Source organism: Myodes glareolus, chromosome 7, assembly GCF_982192425.1.
Source record: "Myodes glareolus chromosome 7, mMyoGla1.1, whole genome shotgun sequence".
Lineage (NCBI taxonomy): Eukaryota > Metazoa > Chordata > Mammalia > Rodentia > Cricetidae > Myodes > Myodes glareolus.
Window position 1 is genome coordinate 76719378 of NC_142032.1, and position 15534 is coordinate 76734911.

General features: G+C 44.2%; 1 long non-coding RNA gene and 1 other non-coding gene across 2 annotated transcripts; one reads left to right on the plus strand and one right to left on the minus strand.

Annotated features, from left to right (window-relative positions):
- The first annotated feature begins 4597 nt into the window (after nt 1-4597).
- On the plus strand, nt 4598-13351 carry LOC146893471 (uncharacterized). The gene is made up of 3 exons (XR_015003095.2): nt 4598-4971; nt 5817-5903; nt 12835-13351. It is a non-coding gene; the product is annotated as an uncharacterized LOC146893471 (long non-coding RNA).
- LOC125413729 (U1 spliceosomal RNA) lies at nt 8033-8194 on the minus strand. The gene has a single exon (XR_007236010.1). It is a non-coding gene; the product is annotated as a U1 spliceosomal RNA (small nuclear RNA).
- Nucleotides 13352-15534: the final 2183 nt, after the last annotated feature.

Here is a 15534-nt window from a genome sequence, read left to right on the forward strand (position 1 = left end):
GCTGGGCCATTATCTGTCTTAATAACCTCAGGTTTGCCCATATGGGCAAAAGCAGACAGGTGGTGTGCAATGGCATCTTTTGCTCATTCTCCTGAATGAAAGAATGTGAAAATTATTCCTGAAAAGGTGACTACTGATACATGGACAAACTTAACTTTCCCTGTAGCGGGCAGGTGTGTAACATTCATCTGCCATAATTGATTTGGTCGTAACCCTCATAGGTTAACTCCTAAATTCGGGCTGCTTAGGAAAGGAGCATACTGAGGACAAGAAGATGTAATGGCTTGTGCTACTTCTTGTGTGTACTGAGTATGATGCTGAAGAGAGTATGCATTAAGGTGAAATTTATCATGTATTTCTTGGGCGCAGTCAGAAGTAAAGCAAACGTGTGCGTTTATCATCTAAATCATTACCTGCTGACAATGGCCCAGGCAGCTGGGTATGACTGCGGATATGTTCAACAAACAAAGGCTCAGTCTGCTGCCAAATCAAATGCTGAACGCAGCTGAGCAAATGATGGACCTTAGAGGTAGGTGATATATATGCAGATGTCTCCAATGGTTTAAAGATGTGGGCCATATACACACTATCAGTACACAATTTACAGGTTCCCCAGGGAAGAGTTGGAGTGCAAGGAAGCTGGCTGTTACCTTTGATATACCCCCCCACAGGACGCTTCCATACTTTTCCTCCAGAAACCACTACTGCATTACCTTTAGGGGAAGCATCTGTAAAGACAGCATGTGCTGAGAGTATGGGAGATCCTATAATCGCTCGGTGTGGTGAACCCCTTGACCAGCGAGGAAGAAACGACCACGAGTTGAGGATTCTTCTCAAATTACACTTTATTGGAGCCTCTTGGTTGAAGGGAGAGCAGGAAGTGAGAGAGAGTGAAGGCCAAGCAGCATCTGCTTATATAGGTTGAAGGGACTCGGGTACTGTTCTGATTGGTGAATACCAGTCTGCTGATGCCCGAAGCCTCGGGATTGGCTAGGGGCAAGGCTCAATTGCGCATGTACAAGCAAAGGGCGCTCAGCCCCACGCGGCAATACCAAAGAAAAATTTTGTTTACCTCCAAGCTGCAGGACTGTCAGCGCCATCTTGTAATGGTGATATCTGGACGGCTCCTTACAGTTCCCCCTTTTTGTTTTTAAGAGCAATAAGGCAAAACTATTTCCCAATCTGGTCCCCACTTCATGATGTGTGGACCGATCGAGGGAAAGGAATAGGCAAGATACACCCTCCCCGTGCAATGGAACAAATACTTCCCTGGGAGTGCAAGGGCTGTATCTACATACTCTCCTCTATGCATACCTTCCTCTGTGCAATGGGACTGTCAGGTCCTTGAGGTTGCAAAGGCTATGCATAGCATATTGTCTACGAGCTCTTCAAGGCTAAAAGCCAGACTTGGGATGAGGATCCACATTCTAAGGCAGCCAAGGTCTGTGCTACAATGACCTAGTCCCTCCTCATTTGGGCTTGTAGACGGTACATCAACCACAGACATACCGCACATCCACCTAGGCAGCATGCCAAAAATATCCCTACCCCACCCATTCCTTAAAGAAGGAAAAGGCAGAAGAAAGCCAATCAGAAGAATTGCTGAAAGGTGAGAGGCTACACACGGGTGCTGCTCAAGGTGATAATGTAGGCATACATGGCGCACTCATGTCACAGGAGGTGGAAAATAATGTGGGCAAATGGGATGAGTTAACATGAACTGGTATCGGTATGGGCCATGCCCTTATCACTGCCCAGAGGGTCATCCTTGCTGCTTCCGCACGGCATCAAGTTCTCCAGTCCAATTACCTAGAAGATAACTAGACAATTGCTTAGACAAATTTATAGCACGGTTTAGGTAATAATCAGTCACTGCATCTGGGATCATATTGGTGTAATCCTTCAGCTGCATCAAGAAGTCTACCAGAGGCATGCTGGAAACTACGGGCTTTACTTTTCCCTTGTCTGCACTCGGCAGGGCGTAAACCCCGTTGGACATTGCCCCTTCAGGGAAGCCGTGCCGCCCGTTGCCACCGAGGCCAGTCCGCACTGCTCCGCCGGTTCCCGGCTTGCACAGCTATGGAGCCCATGCCTGTAGTGGCGGCTCCAGCCCCAGGCCCCCCTGCCTTCCCCGCGGGGCTAGCCTTGCTCTCCGCGGCTGTGTTGGTGGGGAGTGTAGCGGGAGCCAACACTGGAGGTGCCGGACCAGTGACCGAGGCGGCACAGGTAGGCAACACCTCAAGGTCCGTGCCGGAACTGCAGCTCACGGGGCTGATGGTAAAGGTGGCGAACAGGGCCACTTCCTTATTAGCAAACTCTCAACACCTGTGCCACAGTAAAAGAGGCTGTAAATTCTCACAGATTTAGCCCCAATGACCCAATCACCTTAAAAATCCAAGGACTTTTCGCATCCATCTCCCTGCGGATCCTGAAACATTAGATAAACCAAGCATATATACAGCAATCTTTCAGGAGGACGTGAGTTCTTAAAATGCTAAGCAGTTCTTAAAAACTTAAGTCGCACTATGTAGATGTAATATGGTACTGCCTGTTTACTGCGTCTAAACCTTATTGCGCTTTTATTATGATAATTACGACCAGTCCTGCCTGAAGTCAGCACAGTTTAGCATAGCCAAGTGGAACTGGAGCCACTCCAGCCTCAGAGCCCCTCACAGCTCCAGGCACACTGCAAGTCTTCTGGTTTGACAGCTTGTGGCACCGCTCTTATTCTCGGCACTGCTGTGGCACCCGCCAGGCTAGGCACCGACTGGGCTGGCACAATGTGCCTTTCACCACAGCCACCTAGCAAAGCTCTGCTCCAGCTGCCTTCTAGCTGCAGCTGCATTCGTTTTGGGTCCAAAGTGGTGCACGGAGTGAAGCGGAACTCAGAGAAGCAGGCTTGCTGCTCTGTAACCACTGGAAGGACCTCACTTAGTCTTTTAGGGAATTTGGGCGTTGTCAGTCTGTTTGGCTACTTCCTGCTGAATAGGGACGTTGCATTCTTAGGGGTATTTACTACAACATTTCAGGAGGTCTCGGTGATTCAAACCACATAAATCTTGAATACATCCTTAGGCTCTCATTTTCTGTGGAGACGAAAACAGAACCTCTTTTCCAAAACATCATATCCTTAGGCCCATATTTTAAATTCAAAATATCTTTTTTAGCAGTTCCTAAATTCAAATATCTTTCTCCTGTCCAGTACACAAAAGACAACACAAACAACATAACATACATCTGTACATATTTACATTAACCCTGCTTTTGTAGCAGTCATATTAACACCACTCTTGTGGTCATTAAACCCCACTTTTGTCCATGGCCAATTGGTACCCAAGGTAAGAATATGGGACTTGCATTTGGACCTTCTCAGGAGCTGTGATCAGCCCCACCTTCTCTAAATCCTGTTGCATTTGAGTACAAGCCTTGAGCAGTTGATCAATAGCAGGTCCTGCTACTAATAAATCATCCATATAATGAACAATATATAATTGTAGGAACTGACAGCAGTCAGGCTCCAAGGTAGCCGCAACATAAGCTTGACATATGGTAAGACTATTTGCCATTCCCTGTGGGAGTATGATCTAAAGGAATTGCAAAGCTGGTTCCTTAAAATTAACTGAAGGGATGCTAAAAGCAAAACGAGGGCAATCCTCTTTGCCTAGAGGAATAGTAATTATATGCCAGCCCTGGGGTATGGCTGAAGGGAAGGGCAATCCCTGCTGAAGAGGACCACAGGCTGCATCACCTCATTGATAGCCCAAAGGTACTGTAATAGTCTCCATCTTCCAGATTTTTCCAAGTTATAGGAATTGGGGCAATGTAGAAGGAGCTTGCTTTTCGTCCTGCCCAGTTCCCACACGGCTAGCTTAGCCCCGAAAATAACAACATACAAATTGTATCCATTTAAACACTGCCTGGCCCATTATCTCTAGAGAGTTAGTTGCTGACTAACTTTCACATCTTGATTAACCCACTTCTAATAATCTGTGTAGCTTACCGGAAAAGATTCAGCATGTCTGACCTGGTGGCTGGCTCCATGGCGTCTGTCTCATTGCCCTCTTCCCAGCATTCTGTTCTGTTTACTCCGCCTACCTAATTTTCTGTCCTATTAAAGGGCCAAGGCAATCTCTTTATTAACCAATGAAAATAACACATAGACAGAAGGCTCACCTACATCAGGGCAGGCTTAGGAACAGTGACCCTAACTAACAATGGCCTAGACCACTTTGGTCTCCCAAAGGTCTGGTAATTTGTTCATCGGGTGTCACTGGCTGCAACCAGCCCTGCAGATTTTTTCTCAGGCCCTGCCCTGGTCTCCATCCCAGTTGCTGCATAATTTGGGCCGCTGGTGGTGGTGGTGTGGGCTGAGAGGTCAAGGCAGCTTCAATCTCACTCAGGACATCTCTTTCCCAGAGATTAATGGGTAGTCCTGGGAGGACGTATGGCTGAAAGTAACCCTCATGGCTTTCATTATCCTGTCATTTTAATATTTTTGCACTCTTCTTGGGACTTACTTGACCTATCCCTTGTAGGGCGGCAGTACTACTTTCTAATGGCCACTTCTTAGGCCAGGATTGTAAGGACAGGACAAAGATGTCAGCTCCAGAATCTAAAATCTCATTAAATGACTTCCCATCAATAATCAATTCTAGGGGCTGGAGAGATGGCTCAGTGGTTAAGAGCATTGCCTGCTCTTCCAGAGGTCCTGAGTTCAATTCCCAGCAACCATATGGTGGCTCACAACCATCTGTAATGAGATTTGGCACCCTCTTCTGGTGTGCGGGCATATATGCAGGCAGAATGTTGTATACATAATAAATAAATAAGTAAATCTTTAAAAAAAAATAATCAATTCTAATTGTGGCCCTTTTTTTCATATGAGTTACCCAAAAGGCTGCAGTGCTGGATGACCCAAAACCCTTAGTACCCCGACTGGACCTGTCCTCAAGGGACCCAACACCAATATTGGTGAGTAGACACTGGTAGATCCCAAGGACTGGCAAGCCAACCTTGCACAAAGGGTTAATTCCAGGTTCAGCCAGAGATCCTGTCTCAAAAAATAAGGTAGAGGGCCTGGGAAGAACAGTGGCTAAGAGCACTGGTTGCTCTTCCAGAGGACCTGAGTTCAGTTCCCAGCACCCACAGCAGACAATGGTCTATAACTCCAGTCTTGGGATCTGACTCCCTCGTCTGTCCTTTGTGGGCACCAATCAGGTGCATGGTGCACAGACATACATGCAGGCAAAATATTCTTTTTTTTTTTAAATAAGATTTATTTATTATGTATACAGTATTCTCGGTATTCTGTATGCATGTATGCCTGCAGGGCAGAAGAGGGCACCAGATCTCATTAGAGATGGTTGTGAGCCACCATGTGGTTGCTGGGAACTGAACTCAGAACCTTTGGAAGAGCAGGCAGTGCTCTTAACCTCTGAGCTATCTCTCCAGACCCCAGGCAAAATATTCTTAAGAATAAATCTTTTAAAAATATGGTGGATAGCAATGGAGGATGACTTCCAATGTAACCTCTGTCCTCTACTTGCTCATAAATCTATGTGAGCACACTCATGTGTATACCAGGAGGGAGGAAGGTGGTGATACTCAAAAGAAAAAGTGAGACACGATGGATTGGATCCAGACACCTAACAAACAAACAAAATGGCCATATCCAGTTCCATAAAAGGAAGCAGTGGAATTATACAGTATAAGCATTTGGGGGGGGGGCAGTTAATCATGTTCCAAGTGTTAAGAAGCTGCTTGTATCATTTCAAGCCAGCTTTTTCTTCTTTTTCTTCTTGTCTCATGGATTCCAGACTGACTTCAAACTTGCCTACTGTGCAACTAAAGATTACCTTGAACTTCTGATTCTCATCTCTACCTTCAGATTGCTGGGATTACAGGTATCTGCCACCATGACAGCTTTTATGTGATGGAGTTACAACTGAACCTAGGGATCTGTGCATCTTTAGGCAAGCACTCTATCAGCTGAGCTACTCCTCCAGCCTCTGTACTCTGCTTGTAGCAGTTTTTTTGGTAAACCTGTATGTGTGTGTGTGTTGCTAGGGAATACACGGTTGTACCACACGGTTAAACTATACCCAACATTAAGAATAATATTCTGTGTAGGTTTCTTTTTGAGATTGGGTGTTGCTCTGTAGACTAGGCATGAATTCACCATCCTCCTATGTTTACCTTCTGAGTACAGAAGTAGGTGTATGTCACCATACTTGGCTGCCTATTCTCTACCCAATCCCAGTCTTTTGAGACAGGGTTTCTGTAGGGTAGCCACATTTTTCCTTAAATTTGTAGCAATCCTCCTGCTACCCCTCAACATGACACCAGTAAATGTTGAGATTGCAGGCATGCACCACAATTCTCAACTCCATATTTTTCTTACCCTCCTCCTCTTCTCCTCTGCCTTCCTGAGTGCTGGGATTAGAGGGATGTACCACCATGCCCAGATCCATATTCTTTTCTTTTTTAAGATTTATTTTATTATGCATACAGTGTTCTGCCTGCATGTATGTCTGCGGGCCAGAAGAGGGCACCAGATCTCGTTACAGATGGCTGTGAGCCACTATATGATTGCTGTGAATTGAAATCAGGACCTCTGGAAGAGCAGCCAGTGCTTTTAACTACTGATCTATCTCTCCAGCCCCTCCCCCATTTAGATATAGATTTTTTCCCTAAGATTTATTTTTGAGTGTGTGTGTGTTCATGTTTGTATGTGGATTTGCATGTGGTTGTCAGAAGAGGGTGTCAGATCCTTTGGGGGCTGGGGTAATGGGAGGTTGTGAGCCACCAGATGTGGGTGCTGGGACTCAACTCTGACCCTATGAACAAGCAAGTACTCTTCTTTGTGGGGCGTGGCTCAAGACAGAGTTTCTCTGTCTGGACCTGACTGTCCTGGGGAAATACCTTTGCAGACCAGGCTGGCCTTGAACTTGGAGATCTGCCTGCCTATGCCTCCTAAGTGCTGGGTTAAAGGCGTTCACAAGTACTTTTTCTTTTTTTGGTTTTTTGAGACAGGGTTTTTCTGTAGGTTTGGCGTCTGTCCTGGAACTCATTCTGTAGACCAGACTGGTCAAAATCACAGATATCCACCTTTCTCTCCCTCCCAAGTGCTGGGATTAAAGTCATGAGCCACCACCGCCCGGCTTTCACAATAATACTTTTAACCATTGCCAGTTCTATACTTTTTCTTTCAATTTACAAAAACCTATGTGTATGGATGTTTCACCTGAATGTATTATGTCTGTATACCACTTGTCTGCCAGTGCCTGCAGAAGGCATCAGATCTTTTAGGATTAGAGTTACAGCCAGTTGTAAACCACTATGTGGGCACTGGGAACTGAACAAAGGTTCTCTGAAAGAGACATCAGTGCTCACCAAACTATCCCTCCAGCCCTTCTGTATTTTTAAATAGTGTAAAAAATCAGTACCAGAATTCTGGGTGGTGATGGTGCACACCTTTAATTCCAGCACTCAGGAAGCAGAGGCAGGTGGATTTCTGTGAGTTCAAGACCAGCCTGGTCTACAGAACTAGTTTCAGGACATGTAGGGCTGTTACACAAAGAAAACCTGTCTTAAAAAACAAAACACAAAATCAGTACCAGAGACAGATTAATAGTATTAAGAATCCTTTCCCTTTATGGAACATCAAGAATTCTTATAATAACTCTATTAAGATAGATTTTGTTTGTATTCCCATTTTGCAGAGGGAACAGAAATTTTTTTTTCAGAGACATAAAGACCCTTGTGTTCAGCCAGGCAGTTCAGGGTTCATCAACTTCCTTTAATTTGAAGGATCTTGAAGAAAGTGAATGGGCAAAGGTAAGAGGAATCCTTCTAAGACCTCAGCCAGCTGACTCTGGAAGCAGTGTGGACCACAGTGCCCACGGTACTGGGATAAAGGCTGCTAGAACTGCCAAAAGGGTCAGTGAATTGGCCATCATGGCTAGTGAAGGCTCGTATCAACATCAGACATTATTCTCAGCTAGCTCATTGTTACCATAGCACACTGTCCCCCATGGGGAGAGTGTGAATGCAGTACCCCTCTATCACAAATTATGCAGTCAAGTTTCCTGAATTTGGGGAAATAGCAGGGGTCAGTATATCCAGAGTGCAATGGATAAGCCTCGCCTTGGAAAACCAACATCTTTGTGACCGTGGTATCTCCCTAGGTAATTCAATATAAGTATATACATTTCCCTCCCCCCCTTTTTTTGTTATTTTTCGAGACAGGGTTTCAATACATGAAACTCTGCCTCAAAAATATGTCATTATGCCAGGCATGGTATCACACACCTTTAATCCCAGCACTCAGGAGGCAAGCAGACCTCTGTGAGTTCAAAGACAGCCTAATCTACAGTGAGCCTGTCAAACAATTGCCATTATTTTAAAATGTGTACATACATTTCCTTTTCATTATTGTTATTTTAAAATATTTTTAATGGTTTATTTTTATTTATGTATGTATGAGGGCATCAGATACTTTGGTGTTACAGATGGTTGTGAGCTGCCATATGGGTGCAGGGAATTGAACCTGGGTCCTCTGGAAGAGCAGATAGTGCTCTTAACCATTGGACCATCTCTCCAGTCCCAAATATCATTATTTTTAAGACAGGATTTCACTGTGTAACCCTTGGCTAGCCTGTAACTTATTATGTAGTCTAAGTTGTCCTTGAACTCAGAGATCTACCTGCCTCTGACTCCTGAGGGTTGGGATTAAAGGAGTGTGCTGCCATGCCTAGATTATGCTTAAGTATGCGTGAGGCTGCATGTGGGTGTGTAGACATAACTGCAGGTACCTGTAGAGGCCAGAGGGAGTATATCCTCCAGGAGCTTGAAGTAACTGTGAGCTTCTGATGTGGGTGCTGGGAACCCATCTTAGGGGCTATGGAAAGGCAGAAAATGCTCTTAATCACTGAGTCATTCGCTAGCTCCTAGTTTTCTTTTTCTTTCTTAATTTTAAAAATTATTTTATGTGAAAATATGTTCCCTCCATGTATGTGTGTACAACACCTGTGTACAGTGCTCTCAGAGACCAGAAGAGTGTGTCAGATTCTTTGGGACTGGAGTAAAAATAGTTGTGAATGACTGGATGGGTGCTGAGAACTGAACTCAGGTCCTTTAAAAGAGTAGGCAATATTCTTAACCTCTGAGCATATTTCCGGCCCTCTGTTTTCTTTCTAAAAGTAGATTGGATCAGGTGTGGTGGTGCACGCCTTTAATCTAAGCACTTGGAAGGCAGAGGGGAGGCAGACAGATCTCTGTGAGTTTGAGGCCAGCCTGGTCTACAGATGGAATTCCTGAACAACTAGAGTTACACAGAGAAACCCTGTCTTGAGAAACAAACAAACAAACAAACAAAAAGTAGATTGGTAGCTGGTGATTGGTCAGCAAGTAAAGGCATTTGGCCCCAAGCCTAGTTTGATCCATGGAGTTCACACTGTGAAAGAAGAAAAGATTCCTCCTGCAAACAGTCCTCTAATGTCCACACAGGCACCATGGCTTTTACAGTCACCACAAGAAGTGTAGAAAAAAATTAAAACTGTATAGATCAATTAATAAAATGCTTTTCTTGAAGCTGGGTGGTGGTGGTGCACGCCTTTAATCCCAGCACTTGGGAGGCAGAGGCAGGTGGATCTCTGTAAATTGAAGGCCAGTCTGGTCCACTGCTGTAGGATAATGCTTTGTGTGTTGTAAAGATTTGTCACTCATATTGGTTTAATAAAATGCTGACTGGTCAGTAGCCAGGCAGGAAGTATAGGCAGGGCAACCAGATGAGGAGAATCCCTGGAAGAGGAAAAGGTGCAGTCACCAGCCAGACACAGAGGAAGCAAGATAAGAATGTCTTACTGAGAAAAGGTACCAAGCCACGTGGCTAAACATGGACAAGAATTATTTAAGTTATAATAGCTAGTTAATAATAAGCCTGAGCTAGCAAGCCAAACAGTTTATAATTAATATAAGCCTCTGTGTGTTTCTTTGGGACTGAATGGTTGTAGGACCAGGTGGGACAGAAAATTTCATCTACAGTCTATAGAGCTAGTTCCAGGACAGCTAGGGCTGTTACACTAAGAAACCCTGGGCATAGGGCCAGAAAGATGGTTCATGGGGAAAAGGGTGTTTGCTACCAAACCTGATTACCTGACTTCATTTCTGGAGATCCACATACTGGAGGGAGAGAACTGACTCCCATAAGTTAGTTTTGCTCTGACCTCCACATGGATACAAAATAAAATAAATGTGATTAAAAAAAAAGGTTAGGTGAGGCAGGTATGGTGGTACGCACCTTTAATCCCAGCACTTGGGAGGCAGTCAGTCAAATCTCTGTGAGTTCCAAGCCAGCCGGACTACATAGAGAAATCTTGTGTCAACAAATAAAAAGGTAGAGGGCAATAAAAGACACCTGACTTTGACTTCTAGGACAGCCTCCACAGGTCTGCACACATGAGACCCCAAAGGAGAAATGAATGTAGGTGAGATCCTGCAATATGGACAATGTGCAAAACTTAAAGAAGTCTGATTAAATAGAAACTTCAGTTCATAATAGCATTGTTTTGATGAGTCAGTTTTATTACACCAATGTGAGAGGCTCACTGTAGTGTGAACTGAGTGTGCTGAGTTTGAGAACTTTCCACATTTTTCTTTGCAATCGTCCAATAAACCTAAAAGTGTTGTAAATTGAGGATTTGGGGCCGGAGAGATGGATCAGTGGTTAAGAACACTGGCTGGCTGCTCTTTCAGAGGACCCAGGTTTGTTTCCCAGCACCCATACGGCAGCTACAACAATTTCTAATTCCAGTCCAAAGCCCTCTCTGACCTTTGTGGGCACCAGGCACAAATGTAGTGCACAGACACACACGCAGGTAAAATACTCATAAAGTAATAAAAACTTATAAATCAAAATACTGGGTATGGTGGTGCATACCTTTAATTTCAGCACTTGTGAGGTCTGAGTGAGTTCCAGGCTAGCCAGAGCTACTTAGTGAAGCACTGTCTCAAAAAGAAAGAGAGAGAGAGAGAGAGAGAGAGAGAGAGAGAGAGAGAGAGAGAAAAGATATACAGCTAGGAGGTGGTGGTGCACTCCTTTATTCCAGCACTAGGGAGGCAGAAGCATGCAGTGGATCTCTGTGAATTCAAAGTCAGCCTGGTCTAGAGTTCCTTTCTTTTTTTTTTTATTTATTATATATACACTTTAGTGCCAGATCTCATTACAGATGGTTTTGAACCACCATGTGGGTGCTAGGAATTGAACTCAGGACCTCTGGAAGAGCAGTCAGTGCTCCCAACCTTTGAGCCATCTCTCCAGCCCTAGAGTTCCTTTCTTAAAAAAGAAAAAAAAGATAAAATAAATTCAAAGTAAGTTTTTTAAAAATTTATTATAGTGTTCTGCCTGCATGTATGCCTGCAGGCCAGAAGAGGGCGCCATATCTCATTACAGATGGATGTGAGTCAGTGAATTTAGAGTGTGCAGCCGGTCCTCTTAACTGTTCTGAGACATCTCTCCAGCCCGAGACAGGGTTTCTCTGTAGTTTTTTTTTTTTTTAAGCCTGTCCTGGAACTAGCTCTTGTATTGTAGACCAGGCTGGCCTCGAACTGACCTGACAGAGATCCTCCTGCCTCTGCCTCCCGAGAGCTGGGATTAAAGGCGTGTGCCACCACCGCTCTAAGGAAGTTTTTATTTACTTATTGTGTGTGTGTGTGTGTGTGTGTGTGTGTGTGTGTGTGTGTGTGTGCTATGATGTCTGTTCAGAAGTCAGATTGTCAGAATTGGTTCTATTCTTCTATCGTGTGGTTTCTGAGGACAAAGGCTTGGTGGCAAGCCCTTTTACTCATAGACCCATCTCACCAACTCTGTCTCTTTCTTTTGACAGAGTTGCTAGAGATCAAGCCATGCTATGAAAGCACTAACTTGCTAAGAACTTGGCTTTTTTCCTATGTGTGTGTGTATTCATTCCCTCTGCCTCCATGGCTGCTGGTTTAAATAAACTGCATCTCCTGTTGGTAGCCTGTCCTATTCACCCTTATTACCATGTTGTAATGTAAGGATGGAACCAAATGAGGGTTTGACATGTGTTAGGTAGACCAGCACTCTAACACAGCCTGCACTGTCAGTTTAGAAAACTTTTCAAAAGGCATTCTTCGTTTCTGGTTTCCTTAAGTCATACAAAGTCTCTGATCCTTAATTTGCCTATTTTTCTAGCACTGGGACTTGAACTCAGGACCTAATGAATGCTAGGCACTCTACCACTGAGCTCCATTTACCCATGTTGAAATAGTGAAATTATGGCTGGAGAGTTGGCTCAGGGACTAAAGCACTTGTCCATTTTGCAAATGACCCAGCTTCACCACCTTCTTGAGCACCAGGCATATATGTGTTGCACAGTCCTACATGCAGACAAAACACTCATACACATAAAATAATAAAAATAAGCTGGGCGGTGGTGGTGCATGCCTTTAATTCCGGTACTTGGGAGGCAGAGACAGGTGGATCTCTGTGAGTTCGAGGCCAGACTGGTCTACAAAAGCTAGTTCCAGGACAGGCTCTAAAGCTACAGAGAAACCCGGTCTCGAAAAACCAATAAATAATGATAATAATAAACAAAAAATGGTGAAATTACTCTCTCTCTCTCTCTCTCTCTCTCTCTCTCTCTCTCTATCATGTAGAGGGAAACCATAATAGCTAAGTACTCTACTAATGAGCTACATCACTACTATATTTCTGGTTTATTTGTTTTGAGACAAGAATCTCATAAAGCCCAGGTTAGCTTTATGCTCAACTATATAACCAAGATTGACTTTGAACTTTTGTTTTTGATACAGGACCTCACCTATTTAGGCCTGGCTGGCCCACATCCTGCTCTATAGACCATGCTGGCTTCAAATTCACAGAGATCTACTTGCCTCTGCCTCCAGAGTGCTGGAATTAAAGGCCTTACCACTTGTGGCAGAATTCCTGCTGGGTTGCACCTGGCCAGGTGCCAGGGTGCTAGCAACTAACCCCAATCCCCGCTGAACTACACCTGGCCCAGTTCAGGAGTATATGCACCTAGCCCTAATCCATCCTTTGTTTAGTAGATACCTTTTGTTGCCCTATGTGAATCTTGTCTGATATTTTCCCAAGGATACAAAGCCTATGCAAAATTTGGTTTTGGGAAATCCAGAAAACCATGTGACCTGATGCATCGAGAATTTAAACTTGGCACTGTATTTTTGAAAGTTTCACTCAGGTTGTTTTGAGTTTATAGAAATCAAGTGGCTTAATTGTAAATGTGGAGAAAAATAAAAATGCTCTGGGTGAAGGGAAAGAGCTTCAGCCCACCCAGATTGGATCCCTTTATGCCGCGAATGGCTAAGTTAATTCTTAAAGTTCATTCTCTGAGCCTTCTTTCGATGTAAACCCGCACCTCCGCTGAGACGTCCATAACAACAATCACGCCTGGCTTGTTTGTCCTTGAGTTTCTTTATTCTCTTCCCTCCACTGCCCAGTGCTGGGATTGCAGGGCTGGACTTCCGTGCCTGTTTTTATGTGGTGCTGGGAATTCAACCCAGAGTTTCCTGAATGCTATACAAGGATTCTACCAACAGAATTACATTCCCAGTGCTGCATCATTTCTATCTTTTAAACTACAGCTAGTCTAATTTTGCTATGTACTAAGTTCTGTGCTAAGCACCTTTTCGTTACATGCATTAATTATCTCATGTGTCACAGGTACCTGTGTATGGTCCTCATTTCCCTTCTTTTCCCACCAGAAACAGACTATATCTAAGCCATAAAACTGGCAAGCAGTGGAGGACTCTGGTGTCAAATCTTTCAGCCCCCTTCCTTCTGCAACCTAAGAGATTCTGCCCACCTCAAAGCCAATTTTGAAACATGTGCTTCCCACACAAACTGCATGTAGGTCAGCATTCTCTTTCATCATGGCTCTCAAAACCTGTTTCTTGAGTTTCTAATCAAACAGGCATTGCCAGGAAGGATAGCAATCATTTAAAAAAATTTTATTTATGTGCATGTAGGTATACACACCAAAGGACATGGTTGCCAGAGGAATAGCTTGTGGGAGCTGATTCTCTCCTTCCACCATATGGGTCACAGAAGTGTACTCAAGTTCTCAGTGGCAAGAGCTTTTGATCCACCGAGTCATCTCATCCCCCTTTCCTTTTTAAAAATAAATTTTGTATGCATGTGCATTTGTAAAAGAGTTGGTTCTGTCCTCCCGCTACATGGGTCTGGGAACCGAACTCAGGTTATCAGGTTTATCAGCTGGTAACTATACCTGAAGAGCCATCTTGCAAGTACAACAGTCATTCTTTGAACATTTTCTGTGTCAGACCTTGAACACTTTCATACAGCAAAGTTGGGCTTCTGGGCATATATTTTTTTTATTTTTCTCTCTTTTTTTTGAGACACAGTTTCTCCATGTAACAGAACTCACAGAGATCTGCCAGCCTCTGCCTCCCAAGTGCCCGGCTTTTTATTATTTGGCTTGGTTTTTTTTTGTTTTGTTTTTTTTTTTTTTTGAGACAGGGTTTCACCTGTCGCTGCTTTCTGAGTGCTGGGATTAAAGGTGTGTGTCACCACTGCCTGGTGTTTGGTTCTTGAGACAGGGTTTCTCCCTGTAATAGTCCTGGCTGTTCTGGAACTCACTTTGTAGACCAGGCCTCGAACTCACAGAGATCTGTCTGCCTCTGCCTCCCAAGTTCTGGGACTAAAGGCGTGAGCTATGATGCCTAGCTGTGGGCACACATTTTAATCCCCAGCACTCTGGAGGCAGAGACATGCAGACCTTTGTAAATATGAGGTCAGCCTGGTCTACATGGAGCTCCAGAAGTGCCAGAGCTATACACTGAGACCTTATCTCAAAAACCAAAGCCAAAACTAAATTCATACAACAAGAAGCTTGGTAAAACTATTCAAACTCCATATGCTGAATAGATAGATGGCTCAGTGGTTAAAGAGGTCTTGCTACTTATGCAAAGGACCTGCCCTCACATGTCAGCTCACAACCCTCTATAACACTAGTCCCAGGGGATGCAACACCCTCTTCTGGTCCCTGCAGGCACTAGGCAAACCATGCTGCACATATGCAAGCAAAACACTTATACTCAAGAATAAAACTGTGAAAAAGGAGGAGGCACTGAGCACTGGCTGCTCTTACAGAAGATCTAGGTTCAATTCCCAGGACCCACGTGGTGGTTTACAACCATCTGTAACTCCAGTTCCAGGGGATCTGATTTTTAAAGGTCCAAGTCTGCATGCTGTTCACATGTACACATGTGTAGGTAAAACATGCCTAAATAAGTAAATCTGGGGCTGGAGGGATGTCTCAGTGGTTAAGAGCACTGGCTGTTCTTTCAGAAGTCCTGGATTTAATTCCCAACACCTACAGCAGTTCATAACCATCTATAACTGCACTCTCAAAGGTTCCAACACCCTCTTTTAGTCCCTGCACTCCAGGAACACATGTAGTATGCAGAAATGTTGTAGAATATTAGTTTAAGATGTGTTGCACCTTTTATGTT